The sequence below is a fragment of the Callionymus lyra genome, chromosome 1, assembly GCF_982586985.1.
Source record: "Callionymus lyra chromosome 1, fCalLyr1.hap1.1, whole genome shotgun sequence".
Classification (NCBI taxonomy): Eukaryota; Metazoa; Chordata; class Actinopteri; order Syngnathiformes; family Callionymidae; genus Callionymus; species Callionymus lyra.
This window is the reverse complement of record NC_141818.1, coordinates 26316186-26332099: the sequence shown is the minus strand read 5'-3', so window position 1 is coordinate 26332099 and position 15914 is coordinate 26316186. Positions and strand designations below refer to the sequence as shown.

The window sequence follows — 15914 nt, the reverse complement described above, 5'->3', positions numbered from 1 at the left end:
ATTAAAACAAGAGGTTGTGCTTATTCCATCAGAATGAAGATGGATTCAAAATAATTCACAGTTATGAAAACATTTTCTATTTCATCAACATAAACTGCACTTTACTAAAAGTTATAACAGTTCTGGTAAGATCAATGAAAAAGCATGACATAAACATAACTGCAAACAACTTAATAAATGGCTTTAAATAACTTTTATTTAGCATGCTATGCAAATTTTGATTTAATATGCGCTATGGTGGCTAGTGCTAGCTTACGCAAGCTAGTGATGTACAGTTAGTAAAAAGTACCAAAGAAAACACAAATATGACTTACCTGGGGTGATGCAGTTTGTATTAGTGATGGGATCGGCAGTTCCTTTGACTGGACTGAATAACTAGAATCAGTTCATTAAAAGGATTCGTTCAAAATATTCTTTCAGTTTGTTCGTTCACCAAATCACTAACTCAGTGCTTATGGAGCCCTGACTGCAATTTCATCTACTTCCTGAACGCAGCCAAACAATCCGTTACTAACTTAAAGGATTCAGACCCGAGGTTAACATTCACTGCACTTCAGGGACAATGCAAAAAAAATAAAAGGACGCCCGGTGCGTTCACGGACAAGGACCAGTACACAGACATTCGTGAGAAATTCAGCAAATAGAGAAGATCTTGAGGTGTGTTCACAGCCGAACATGAATCCTCGTTCACTGAATGAATCCGTGTCTTGCGAATCCCCGGATGTGAATCCTCGTTCACTGAACGAATCTGTGTCTCGCTAATCCCCGGATGAGAATCCTCTTCACTGAACGAATCTGTCTCTCGCGAATCCCCGGATGAGAATCCTCTTCATTGAACGAATCTGTGTCTCGGTAGCAGCTTAATGTGACAAACTCTCACTGTATATACGTTTACAAACAAACATTGCAAATGTAGTAGAGATTCTGTTACTTTTACTGTTACGTTTCCAGCCTGTCCAATAAACAAATAAAGTGTGACTAAATGCTTGGTTGTTAAATGTTTTTTTGCACTAAAATAAAAATTAAATAAAACAAAAATAATAATAATACTAAAATGTAACATAAACTTAAATGCAATCAACAATAAATTAAAAAGGCCTTGTTTAAGTAAAAACTTTTACTTTTGTTTTTAGATTTAGATTTAACATTTAGATATAGATTTAACATTTAAATATAGATTTAAGATTTAAGATTTAGATATAGATTTAAGATTTAGATTTAAGATTTAGATATAGATTTAAGATTTAAGATTTAAGATTTAAGATTTAAGATTTACATTTACATTTAGATTTAGATTTAACATTTAGATTTAACATTTAGATTTAAATTTGACATTTAGATTTTATATTTCATAAATGTGAGAAATGTTGGCTAAATGTCGTAAAACATAGCAAAATAATGCTGCTAAATCAGCGAATAAACACGTAATTAATTTTACATTCATTGCCCTATAGAAGCTTGCTCACAACTCCTCGCACACCCTGCCCACGAGGGTAGCCATTCAGAGACCTGCTTGAATCCTTCTGCTGCCATTGGCTGGACTTCTCCACCAATCACAGGGAGCTACCCGAGGGAAGAAGGGCGGGTCTTGCTGCATCTTCAGCAGAAAGTTTCAGAGATGCAAAAGAAAATGGTGCAAGAAAACGATGAAAGAAATACACAGCCTCAAGTAAGTTATATTTCTTAAAGTTATTTTGTGTTCATATAGTGAGGTGTTACCTAAATATTAAATTATGTTGACACATTGAAATATTACATTTAATATAGCGCAAATGGTGGCACATGCCTCATTAAAATGTCTTATGCTAAAACATCTACTACTCAAGGACAGTTCACTGAAAATAATATTGTAAAGAGAACATCATTTTCAGACAAGATTTCACTTTAAACCTAACTTTTTAAAACAACTTCAAATAAGTGTTTTCTTATGTTTGTTATTATAAATTATTATTGATGTTTATAGCTAAATAAACCCTTTATTTGAAGTTTGGAAACTGTTCTGCAGGTTTACAGCAGCATGTTAGAAAACCTGATTCAGTTCATCCTCTGGTTTTATTCAAAACTTTTTCACTCCCCACATTATTTATTTATTTATTTAAATTTCCCTTTTTTTGAACAGATAGTCAGGAAGTCGTCGTGGGAGAGGGGCTTCGCTCATGGCTGCATCTACACAACCGTGCTGGTGGACCTGTCAGTCAAATTCAAAGGAGTAGACATGGTGGTGTTTGGTTCCTGCACAAGGTAGGGGGCTTGAGGGGCTTGTATTGTGGCTAAAAAATTGTGATTAAAAAAAAAGATCCAGGCTAGGCGGCATGGTCCCCCACACTGCGGTCAAGTGAGCCGCGATCTAGCGGCAACCTTAAAACACTTGCGTTTTTGTGAAGGTGTTACGGTAGTGGGAGAGAAGTCATACGCGGAAGGATCTACGACACTATTACTGATATATTGTCAAAATGACTCTGATATGGTTACATTAAAGTAAGATTTGAAGAGACATTTGCGTGATGAGACCAGAGTCTCCAAACATGTGTGAGACTGTTGGAAGAAAAGCAGCCGAAATAGGAAATATTTATTTTCTGCTAATCTGTATTTTCTGTTTATTTTTTTGTTTTCTTGCAAAATAATTCAATTACGGTTGTTTAAATAATTTAATTACTGACTTATGACGTTATTTTTGCTTAGAAAGCTGTTTGTGCACAATGTATTTTATTATAAAAAATAAACCTTAATAGTTGACAAAGATCTGACTTTATTTTCATGTTCAGCAGGTTTTGAAGTATAAGTGAACAAAGTTTCATGTATTTTTACTGTAGAAATATTGATTTATTGTCAATTTAGTACAGTGTATTGATGTCACTGTTATTCAAGCACTTTATATTTTAATTCTTATTTTTTTTTAAAAACGTAATAGTTGACAAAGTTATCTAACCTAAGTACGTGGGTCAATATGTCAATGATTAAGTTTTTTTTTATAAGAATTAAAATATATTGTGCTTGGATAACAGTGACAATAACATACTGTACTAAGTTGACAATAAATTAATATTTCTTTTTTTCAAACTTAAGTTTTATTAGAATTTTCCACATTAAGGCAAACACACATACATCACAGAAAATAAAAAACCAACAACGCAAAAACACAAAACAAAAATAAAAAAATAAAAATTGGGGTTGTTCATGTTTCTTACATGCATCTTTCAATATATAAAGTACACACTGATACAGTCCAAGTATTTCACAGGTGTCGTTGTTGTTTAAACAGAGTCCACTTTTTCCATTTTTCTATAAATTTGTCTTCTTGTGTCGTTATCCTGTGGGTTAAAAGTTCCATTTCAAAAACTCCTTTGACAATGTGAGTCCATTCTTCCACTGTTGGTGGTTTCGTATTGTGCCATTTTTTGGTAATGGCCTTTTTAGCGGCTGCCACTAGTATTTTAAATAAATATTTGTCTTCCTTGTTTACAATGTTTGAATTTAAGCCCAAGTACAAAATTGAACATGCAGGTGGAATATTATAGCCCAAGATGTTTTCAACTGCTTCATTCCAATATTTCGTGATTTTAGAGCAATACCAGAAAACATGAGCATGGTCGACATTGACTTCGTTACAATCTCTCCAACACGACTGGTCCGATGACAGTTGTCTGCTTTTAATTTTGGTGTAATGAAATATCTTATTACATTTTTCCAGCAGTGTTCCCTCCAGATACGAGAAGATGTCGTAGAATGCTGCGTCTGCCAAATATGTGACCATTCTTCTTGACTTATACTGATATGGAACTCTTTTTCCCACTTTTCCTTTACATAATTTGTTGTCTTTCCCTTAGTTTCCATCAATTGCTTGTATAATGTTGAGACAATTTTACACTTCTTGCCGTTATAGGTTCCAATCAAAGTTTGGATTATACCATTTCTGTTTTCATTCATGTTTGGTTTAATTTGTTTGTCATAGAAGTCCCGTAATTGTAAGAATCTAAAGTGGTCTCTGTTAGTTAGAGAGTATATTTGTTTCAGTTCTTGGAAGCTCATCATTTTGCCATGTTTTGTGGCTGTGCATATTGCAGTTGAACCGGTCTGGATCCACTGCCTGAACTGCAAATCCAGATTATTTGGAGTGAAATTTTTATTGTATGCTTTCCAACTGAATATTTTAATTTCATTTTCCAATTTGTGTTTTCTGACCACCTTGAACCACATTTCAAGTGTGAATTTACTTATTGTATCTAATTGGTTACTATATTCCTTCATGGTTTTTCTGTCTCCAATGAGACTTCGAATTTCCCGATCTCTACATTTTTCTTCTAGATTTTTCCATTTTGCCTCAAAGTGTTGGTCACACCAACTTATAATTGGTCCTATCTGGGCTGCAAGATAGTATCCTCTCATGTTTGGTAAAGCCATCCCACCTCCCTCTTTACTAATCTGTAAGGTTTCAAATTTTACTCTCGGGTTTTGTCCATTCCATATAAATCTAGAGAACAATTTGTCCCACTCTCTGAATAGAATCTCTGGTACCTCAACTGGTAATGCTTGAAAAAGGTAAAGTAATCTAGGTAGGATGTTCATCTTGATTGTATCTTTTCTTGAACTCAAATCCAGTGTATGGGGACCCATAATTTTCTTCAGACAGTTTCTTGTATTCCTTGGTCAAGGTGACCCCTAGGTATGTTATTTTTTTGGCAAACCAATTTGTGTTTAATATTATTTTGAGATTCTCAGATGGAGTAAAATTCATTGCCATAATTTGCGTTTTTGCTAAATTTAATTTGTAGCCAGAACAGGAGCCAAATGCTTCCATGTGTTGTATTACTTTTGGAATACTAGTTTCTGGTTCTTGTAAATAACATATTATGTCATCTGCAAAAAGTCCAATAATTTGTTTTTCGTGATTAATTTCTATACCTTTAAGTTCCTTGTTTTGTCGGATTGCTTGGGCCAATGGTTCGATACAAATAGCAAAAAGAGTTGGTGAGAGGCAACAACCTTGTCTTGTAGATCTTTCTAAGGTAATGGGGTCTGATAGACTACCATTTATTCTTATTCTTGCGGTCGGCTTTTGATAGAGCGATCTAATGCATCGTATTGCTTTACTATTTAGTCCAAATTTCTCTAGTACAAGATACAGGAATGACCAATTAACGCAATCAAACGCTTTTTCTGCATCAACGCTTATGAGGACAGCTGAGATGTTGTTACGTTCCACATGATCTATTACATGCATAATCCTCCTAATATTGTCATGTGTTTGACGGCCCTTGATAAATCCGGTCTGATCCTCATCAATTATCTCTGTCATGAATGTGCTGTATCTTTTTGCTATGATGGAAGTGTAAAGTTTATAATCTATGTTTAATAATGAGATCGGCCTGTAGTCTTCACACTTCTCACTGGTTTTCTTTTTTGGGATAACTGAGATGATAGCTTCGCTCCAAGACGGAGGAATCACACCATGTTCAAGAGTGTAGTTAAAGGATGTGTGTAGCATCTTTTTTCTACTTCTAAATTTAATTGTCTTTTTATGTTATCCCTGGTTTCTTGTATCTTTGGAAGTAGAGTGGGGTCCTGGCTGTTTTTGTGTTGTCGTTCTAACCTTAGTAGTTTTTCTTTCTCGTCCTTATATGCTGCTTCTCTTGTTTTTTTCAGTAAAGAGCACTTTGCTATAATATTTCCCCGCATAACTGCTTTAAGAGCATCCCACACTATTGCAGGGTTAACCTCACCATTTTCGTTTTCTTTTTGATATGTGAAATTATCATTTTTGATTTCTTCAAGTATTTTTTTGTTGTTCAGAATACCAATATTCAACCTCCACATTGTTTTTTTAACTCGTGATTTTAGTTTAATTTTTAATATTACTGGGCTGTGGTCAGATATATCCGCTTCTCAAATTACACACTGTTCTACTTTGTAAAAATCTTCTTGATATAGAAAGAAATAGTCGATCCTTGCATAGCTTCCGTTAGGTGCAGAGTAGTGTGTGTAATCCCTGTTTTTTGGATGTAACCTTCTCCATATATCGATCATACCGTAGTCTCTTAACATGTTTTTGATTGTTTTTGTAACATGGTTCATATTTCCTTCTATTGTTGGATGTATCTAATGTACTGTTTAATACCACATTGAGGTCTCCTCCACAAATAAGTGTCCCATTCATTTCTGTTACAATATTGTCAAATAGCTCCTTAAAAAAAACCTTTTCACTGTTTGGAGGTGCATAAACACAAGCCAAAGTTACATTTTCATTCTGAAGTTTTCCCTTTACAATGACATATCTTCCCTCTTTATCGCTCTTTTCTTTGATCAAGTCAAACTTCACAGATTTATGAATTAGTATTGCCACTCCTCTTCTACATCCATGTTTAAATGAACTATGGTAAACATTCTGATATCCGAACTTTTTTAACTTGTCGTGTTCGGTTTTTGACAGATGAGTTTCTTGTAGGAAAATCAGATGAGTTTTTTCTTTTTTCAATTTTGTCATTACCCTTTGTCTTTTTATAGGGTTGTTTAAACCATTTACATTCAACAACATTATTTTTATGGATTCTGTCATGTGTATACAATAACCTTATATGCAATCGCCCCAAAAAGTATAAAAACACACAGAACAATGAAAAAAAACCTTAAACAAACATATAACACACTGACTTCAAAAGGATGGGGTGTAATAGCCCATTCCTTGAGTTCCCTGTTGGAGGGAGGATAACCGTTAATCGTTAATAACCCAGTGAAGTGTTTCAAATGATATTATTAGAATGTGCCGAACATGAACTTAAGGAATAATATTTTTAACAAGAACTATGATTTACACAAGTTCCACTTATCTCTTAAACCGTGGCGGACTTATTGCTGAGATGCGTGTCTGAACTCGCCCAGCCTCTATCGTGCGTGGCGAGTTGTTTCTCTGGCGTCGACTGGTTTCCATGGTGACGGGGCTATCAATCGCTGCTCCGCTGTGATCAGGGGGCGGGGGGTCTTCGTCACCTTCACCTGGATCCCGCGTCCGTTCAAAGCCTCGGCCGCCTCCTCCGCGCTGTCGTAGATGTGTAGTCCCGAGTCACAGAAGATCTTGATTTTGGTGAAGGGCGTCTGGTTCCTGATCCCCCTCTCGCGTAGCGCCACTTTGATCGCTCCGTATGCTTTCCGTTTCTCAACTACATGGCCTGCATAGTCGTGATCGAAATAGAGTCTCTTGCCAGCCAGCTCGATTATTTTCTTCTGCCAGGCTTTCTTCAGGATCAACTCTTTCACTTGGAACTGGAGGAAGTTTACAATAATCGATCTGGGCGGTGCGTCCGCAGCAGGTTTAGGGGTGAGCGCTCTATGAGCCCGCTGGATCTGAAGAATCACTCCGTCAGGAAGATCGAAATTATTTTTGAATAAATCTTGGACAAACTCTATCACTGTCTTTCCTTCTGTGCCCTCTGGTACTCCGTAAATACGAAGGTTATTTCTTGGCGAGCGGCTCTCCAGATCAGCCACTTTCTCCTGCAACTTCACGTTGTCCTTCACCACCATCAGGAGCGTCTCTTTCATGTCGCAGAGATCTGACTCCAGATGAGTTATCCGCTGTTCCGCCTCCGTTATGCTGGCACTTTGTGTTTGTAGCTCATTCATTACATCTTCCTTGAACTTGTTGAAGTCATCCTTCATAGTTTGTCTGAACTCACGGAGCTCGCGGCTCAAGTCCGCTTTAAACCCTCTCAGCTCCGTTTTGAGTAGGTTCAGCAGGGGGTTCAGCATCCTCTCCAGCGTTAGCTTCTCCAGCGGCGTCGTCTGGCACAGGATCTTTAGTTGGGTTTCCTGACAAATCCTTGTCAGTCTTTTGACTTCTTGACGTTTTACCTCCTCTCATATTCGTATCGTAGTAATTTGGTCGAGTTTTATAGAGTTAGGAGATAGTTATATCGACGGATGTGGAAGAGCTCTTCTCTATGCGTGCATTTCTCGTTCGTGCGACCGGAAGTCCCCTATAATAAATTAATATTTCTACGGTAAAAATACATGAAACTTTGTTTATTAATACTTCAAAACCTGCTGAACATGAAACTAATGTCAAATCTTTGTCAACTATTAAGGTTGTTTTTTTTTTAATAAGAATTAAAAAATAGGGGGCGCTGCTGAGCATAGCATGGACTAGACGTGTTTTTTGGAACTCCACAGAACGAATATATAAAAGTAATTTTTTTGAGCACACTTTTTGGAAAATGTTTGAATTTTACCTTTGCTAAGCCATATACCTAAAAATGGAAACTGCAAAATGGCTGGTAAATCAAGCAAAGGTAGGCAAACAACGACTAAAGCCACGAGGCCTTCAAGCTCGATTGAAGTTGCTTTCCTGAAAGGGAGTGTCTCGAACCCCGACTCATCGGTCACCGAATCGCTAAAGATGGAACTACTATCTTCGGTGCGCAAGGATTTAGCTGAAATTCTTCAAACAGAAGTTTGCGCAATGTTGGAAAGTGAGATGGCGGTGATTCGAGCGGATATTGTTGCAGCTAGAGCGGAGCTCAAAGAATACAGGTAGACGATCGCCTCTGAACTCTCCGCCATGAAAGCTACGGTGAAGGATATGGAAGAAAGTTTGTCAACGTGCACAGATGATGTTGTTTCACTCAAGAAGGAGGTGAAGCGGCTCACGGGGGTCATCGACGAACTTCAGAATAAATGCGAGGACTTGGAGGCGAGGTCGGACAAACACCATAAGATCCTTATGTCGGAATACCGGAGACCCGTGAATGCAACACCGAGTCTGTGTCCACGCTTCTGCAGCGGGCCTTTGATCTGAAAGACACGCCGCTCCTGGACAGAGCTCACCGTCTCTCCCCGCCTGGATCTACAGAGGGACGCCGGTCAAACGCGATCATAGTTCACTACTTCCAAGACTGTGAAAACATTCTGAGACTCGCTTGGACTAGACAACGCACCAGTGTGGACGGAGTCAGTATCTCAGTGTTTCCTGACTACCCGACAAGTGTTGCCAAAGCACGCGCAGCGTTCAATGACGTCAAGAGTCGGTTTCGTGGAGTGGACGGGGTTCGGTTCGGATTTGCTTATCCTGCCCGCTTCAGAATCACGTACAAGAATGTGGAGAAATCCTTCTACTCCGCTGCAGAGGCGCGCGATTATGTCAACAAAAACATCAGTGGAGACAAGTGACGCGTGTGACGTGTGAAGACATTCCGGTGAGACAGTGATTTAACAACATGATAGCAACTGATTCAACTTTTTCTACACGTTTAATACAAGTTAATGTTATTTTGATGGTCTCGTTTATCCTTGTTGATGCTGGTTATTTAAATACCAATCATGTGAGTCGTTCTTATTGTCATTAGATGTTTATGATAAATAATACTTTAATTGAAGTGTGCCTTAATTGTATTAAGTCAAGTTCTTTAGCTTTCCTGAGCAAGTTAGTGCAGATACCTTTAACGGTAGGTTGTGCGATCTCTCATTTTTTTGGGGGAGAACATTGGCACGTGTGTGTGAGGTGTGTTCTCTGTTGTTCAAGGGCATTATGTGTTGTTGTTGTTTTTGTTTATTTTGTTTATGTTTACTCCATACAGTTACAAGTGTATTTACACCCATGTTAAAATATGAGTAGTCACAATCCATTGTCTTTAGGTTCAACACGTTTTATAAGATGGAACGTAAAAGGAGTTAACCATCCTATTAAGCGTAACAAAGCGTAAAAAACACACCTGAAATCATTAGGTAGAGAGATAATGTTTTTACAAGAGACCCACTTACGTCTAGAAGAATACTCAAAGTTAAAGAGGGGATGGATAGAAAATATTTATCACTCTAATTATGGGGATAGGTCAAGAGGAGCTGCCATACTTATTAGAAAATGAGTCTCTTATCAACTAAACAATTTCATATCTGATAACAAGGGAAGATATATCATAGTAGTGTGTAGATTGTCTGGAACTGAGGTGGCACTAGTTAATGTTTATGGCCCTAACTGGGACGATCCTCAGTTCTTCTCTAGACTAATGGCAACTATTCCAGATCCTAACAGATACACATCATTTTAGGAGGTGACTTTAATCTCGTGCCTGAGCCAACGTTAGATAGATCCTCAACTGAACTTCAAAATAATTTATCAAAATCGGCAAACACAGTAAATCTCATTAAACAATCTTATGTACTTACTGACCCCTGGAGGAAATTAAACCCCACTACCAAATATATTCTTCTTTTTCACCCGTCCACCAATCGTTTTCGAGGATATACTTTTTTTTGCCATTTTGCCATGTGAAACAAAATACCAATACCACAGTATTGTGATTTCCAATCATGCACCAGTCCAACTAGACATAGCATTTCCAGACAGGGTACCTGCTCAATGCACATGGCGTCTTGACCGCTCTTATAATCAAGCAAAAACTTTCAAAATTTTGTCTCGGAAGAGAAAGAACTAAACGCCTCAAAGAGATACAACAGAAACTATAACAATTATATAAAAATGTGCATCTCAGCCTAATCCATCCCTATTCAATGAAAGACAATTATTACAAACCGAATACAATAATTTAACCACTGTCAAAATTGAGAGACTCCTCCTGAAAACAAAACAAACCTACTATGAACACAGTGACAAAGTGGGTCGACTACTATCACACCAAATCAAACAATCTGCAGCAAATCGTATCATTTCTGAAATTAATACAGCTGAGGGTTTGACATCTGTACATCCACAAACTATTAATGACCAGTTCAGAACACTTTATAGTAACCTTTATACCTTTGAGACTTCTGCAACATCATTGGAGATTGGGGACCTTTTAGAAAAAATGCAAAATCCCCAAGTTAATAAACAAGAACAATCTGTTATAGACTCCAGAATAACAACAGGGGAAATAACTCTAGCTATAAACTCAATGCAAAGCGGAAAAGCACCTGGTCCAGATGGATTCCCCACATCATTTTATAAAATGTTTTCAAATAAACTTTGACCTATTTTAAGTAAATTATTTGAAGGAACACTTATAACTTCAAAACTACCACCAACAATGAATCAGGCAACTATTAAAGTTATACCTGAAAAAGGAAAAGATCAGCGAGAATGTGGCTTGTACCGGCCCATAAGCCTTCTCTGCTGTGATTATAAAATTCTCACTTAAGTTCTGTCTCGTCATCTGGAAACAGTGATGACCAAAATAATACACCCTGACCAGACTGGTTTTGTGCCAGGTAGGCAATCTTTCTTTAACATGTGACATTTAATTAATATTTTATATAATTCCCATTCCACTGAAATTCCAGAAGTCGTTATCTCACTTGATGCTGAAAAAGCATTTGGTCGGGTGGAGTGGAAATACTTATTGAAAGTGTTGGGAAAATTTGGTTTTGGTTCAAACTTTATATCTTGGATCAAAATAATATACTTCACACCAGTGGCCGCAGTACACACTAACTCAATGACATCAACATATTTTAAACTTTACAGAGGAACAAGACAGGGTGTTGTCTCTCACCTTTTCTTTTTGATCTAGCTATTGAGCCACTGGCTCTGGCCCTAGGAAAGAGAAGGAAATCTTTGGAGTGATTCACGAAATTCATAAATGTTCACTATATGCTGATGACCTTTTGCTGTATTTGTCTAATCCAGTAGTTTCAATACCTGGAGTTATTGAAATATTGAAAATATTTGGTCACATTTCCGGTTACAAATTCAATTTTTCAAAAAGTGCTGTATTTCCAATCAATGATTTGGCAAAATCAATCGACTATAATATCTTCCCCTTTCAGTTAACAAACAAATTTAACTATTTTACTTTGACTTAATCGCACCACTAACAAAAAAGGCTGTTAACAGAAGTAGTCTTGCTCCCTGGTATACTCAGGAAACACGTAAATTAAAACAGGTTTGTAGACGACTAGAGAAGAAATGGCGTTCATCAAAACATAATGAATTCTACCAGGACTGGCAGGATAAGTTAAAAATATACAAGGCATCTCTTCGGAAAGCCAGAGCCAGCTACTACTCATCACTTATAGAAGCAAATAAGAATAACCCCAAGTTCTTATTCAGTACTGTAGCCAGGCTGACACGGAGCCATCAGTCCATTGAGCAGTCCATCCCTCCTCATGTCAGCAGCAATGACTTTATGAACTTTTTTAATGAAAAAATTGTAACTATTAGAGGAAAGATTCAAGACCTCCTAGATTCGTCTAATTCAACCAGTGCAGCCTCACCGGTCACAGACACTATGACTGATACATACTTTGACTCCTTTCTACCAGTGAGTCCTCGACAGCTGTCCCAGGTTGTTTCCTCCTCAAAGTCCACAACATGTCTTCTCGATCCTATTCCCACATGGCTACTTAAAGAACTGTTCCCCTTACTTAGCACTTTCATACTTGACATTATTAACCTGTCAATAACATCAGGCTATGTGCCTCAGATTTTTAAAGTTGCAGTAATTAAACCTCTGCTTAAAAAACCCACTCTCTATCCAGAGGTCCTCACTAACTACAGGCCTATCTCTAATCTAGTATTCATTTCAAAACTTCTGGAGAAAGTGGTAACGATTCAGCTCTGTGATTATCTCCAGGACAATGATCAATTTGAGGTGTTTCAGTCTGGTTTTAGGGAACACCACAGCACAGAGACCGCCCTGGTAAAAGTAAGTAACGACCTACTGATGGCCTCTGATCAGGGCCATGTTTCAGTTCTTGTTCTTCTAGATCTCAGTGCTGCATTTGACACTGTCGACCACCAAATCCTTCTACAGAGGCTAGAAAACCAGTTAGGCTTTCGTGGAACTGCTCTTAACTGGTTTAAATCTTACCTGTCGGATAGAACGCACTATGTACATGTCAACCACCTCTCATCGACACACACTAAGGTCAGCTATGGTGTCCCACAAGGTTCTGTTCTTGGTCCAATACTATTCACAATCTATATGCTCCCACTAGGGGACTTGATTAGAAGACACTCACTATACATTTCACTGTTATGCTGATGACACCCAACTTTACCTGTCCATGAAGCCAGATGAAAGAATTCAGCTAACACAATTACAGTCCTGTATCACAGATATCAAGTCATGGATGACCAAAAACTTCCTCCTACTGAACTCGGAAAAGACTGAGGTTTTACTAGTTGGTCCGCAACATCTCAGACAATTATTAACTAATGATCTAGCTTTACAAAATGGACTTGCTCCTGCTACTAGCACCACTGTAAAGAATCTGGGTGTATGCTTTGACGAGGACTTATCATTTAACTCACACATAAAACAAATCTCACGGACTGCTTATTTCCACCTTCGTAACATTTCAAAAATTAGGCATTTCCTTCCTTTAGATGCTGCTGAGAATTTCATCAATGCTTTTGTTACCTCCAGGCTGGACTATTGTAACTCTCTTCTGTCAGGCTGTTCTAAAAAGTCTCTCAGAACTCTTCAGCTCATTCAGAACTCTGCAGCTCGTGTCCTGACTAAGACTAAGAGGCGCGAACACATTTCTCCTGTCTTCCCTACATTGGCTTCCTGTAGAATTTAGAATACAATTTAAAATCCTTCTCCTAACCTATAAAGCCTTACATGGTCTAGCACCAACATACATTAAAGATTTAATCCAAACTTACCAACCCTCAAGGACCTTACGATCCCTAAACTCTGATCTACTAGTTATACCACAAATCTCTAAATGTAGATTCGGAGCCAGGGCCTTTAGTTTTCAAGCCCCTCTACTGTGGAACAAACTACCGGCTTCAGTCCGGAGGGCAGACACCCTCTCTATGTTTAAAAATAATCTTAAAACCTTACTTTTCGATAAAGCCTATAATTAACTTGACTGTTTATCTCTAGCTGTCATTACTAACAAAACTGTTTATCTTAGCTGCTATAGGCTGAGAATGCTGGAGGAATTTTAGTTTTAGTTTTAGACACCGAGCTCTGTATATCCTTCTTTTCTCGCCGGGCCGTTCTGGTTTGGCCGGTTCGGGTGTGGGGGTCCGGCGGGTGGGGCCTGTGGGTGCCTTGGGCCTGGTGGTGGTCACCGCTGGTGCTGCGATGGCCCCGTGTGCCGGCGGGGGGGTGGCCCGCTCCTGGGGTTTTTTTGATGGTGCGTGGGGGCGGGTGCTGGCGGGGGTGGCTGGGGTGGTGGATGGGGGGTTGCGCTGGGGGCGGTGCTGGGGCTAGGGGGTTGCTGGTCCCGCCGACGGGGTCGGCGGGTGAGCCGTCGGGGGTGGGGCTGGGGCTGGCCGGGTGTTCTGGATGACCTTCCGGCCCCGATGGCTTCGCCTGGTCTGTGGTGGGGGGCCTGTCTTGGGGTGGGTGTCTGCTGCAGCGGTGGCTGTGGTCCTCTACCCGCCCTGTGTGGCATGTGCCGTGGTCGGGGGGTTTGTCGCCCTTGGTCCTGGGGGTTCGTGGCCGGGCTGGTCGGTCTTTCGGGGGCTTCCCGGGTGGGGGGGGGGGCCGCATTGGGGGGACGGTGGAGGCATTGGGCGGACCCATGTTACCGTAGTGAACATGTACCGCCCATGCAAATGCTGCTGTCCCCCTGGGTGGTGCATGGTGGGTGGGGGCGGTGGCTGGGGGTCAGTACGTGTGATGGGCGGGGCCTCGGCACCTTAGAGACCGTGGACTGCCCATCGAATACTGCTGGCTCCCCAAACTTCCCTCATGGGGTGGTGGGCTGCAGCTGTTGGGGACGGTCTACAGTTCCCGGACGGCTGCGGCCCCATTGCCCCCGCCCTGCCCGCACAACCGTGGCCCCCCTGTGACATGCGGTGGCACTCAACCCAGCTACTGGCCGTGACCGCAGGGTATTGGGGGGGGTTCCGCCGCCGCTGCTGTGGTCGGTCCCCGTCTCCTTGACTCGGTCCCCTGCTATGGACTTGTTGGCGGCCTGACGGTCTGGGGGTCCTCCGTCGCCCGGCCTGGCCCCGGGGCCCTATCCCCTGACTGGTTCTTCTGGCTGCCCCTCTGCCCCGGTGCCTGCGCCTGGTGCCTCCCCCTCTCTGCTTCCTCGGTCGTCCTCGCCTGTGCTCGCCCTCTCGCGCCCCCGGTGGTGGTCCGCCTTCTCGCTGGTGTTTGGGGTCGGCTCTGGTGGTTATCTCGCCTGCCGGGTCCTGGTCTCCCGCGGGTTCCTGCCGCGGCTTGGGCCCCTGTGTCTGGATCTGCTGTGCTAGGTATGTGCCCTCTGGCCTGGCTATTTCAACCCCCCCCCCACCCCCCCTCTCCCCTCTATATATCTTCACCCGTCACCGGAGTCTGTATACCTGTGTATTGTCTACATTTGTCCCAAACCCACACCTTTTTATTTCTCTCCCGGAGCCCCAGGGATCCACCTCCAGAGCTGCTGCTGATCCAGGGATCCACCTCCAGAGCTGTTGCTGATCCAGGGATCCACCTCCAGAGCTGCTGCTGATCCAGGATCTTCACCACGTCATCAGATCCCAAGTTCTCTCCAGCACCCCCATGGACCCTCCTACACTCTCCTCTTTTCTCTCACTATATCCTCCCTCACTCCTCTCCTTATCCATCTGTCTACCCCCCCATCCTTCCTCCCAGCCGGTCAAAGCGGCAGGCCGTCAACAATGAGTCGGGTTCCGCTCGAGGTTTCTGCCTTCTAAAAGGAAGTTTTTCCTCGCCATTGCTCACTGTACAGCTCACTGTACAGTGTTTTGTTTCTTGCTCTTTGTTGAATTGCTGGGATCTATTTTTCCTTAATCAACTGTAGTCTTATTTCAACTGTATAGTGTCTTGAGATAACTTTGTTATGATAAGACACTTTAAATAAAATTGAATTGAATTGAATTGAACTACTTGGTTTTAAAGATTACACATGTATACCAAGATTTCTTCCATAATCACTTCAAAACTCTGTTTGAACAGACCAAAAATGACCTTTTAAGGTAGAGTCACTTACCAATCTCATTCAGGAAGAATGAAGGAAGG

General features: G+C 40.6%; 1 long non-coding RNA gene across 1 annotated transcript; it reads left to right on the top strand.

Annotated features, from left to right (window-relative positions):
* The first annotated feature begins 1637 nt into the window (after positions 1 to 1637).
* On the top strand, positions 1638 to 15584 carry LOC148088657 (uncharacterized). The gene is made up of 3 exons (XR_015713571.1): positions 1638 to 1669; positions 2120 to 2241; positions 15291 to 15584. It is a non-coding gene; the product is annotated as an uncharacterized LOC148088657 (long non-coding RNA).
* The last annotated feature ends 330 nt before the right edge of the window (positions 15585 to 15914 follow it).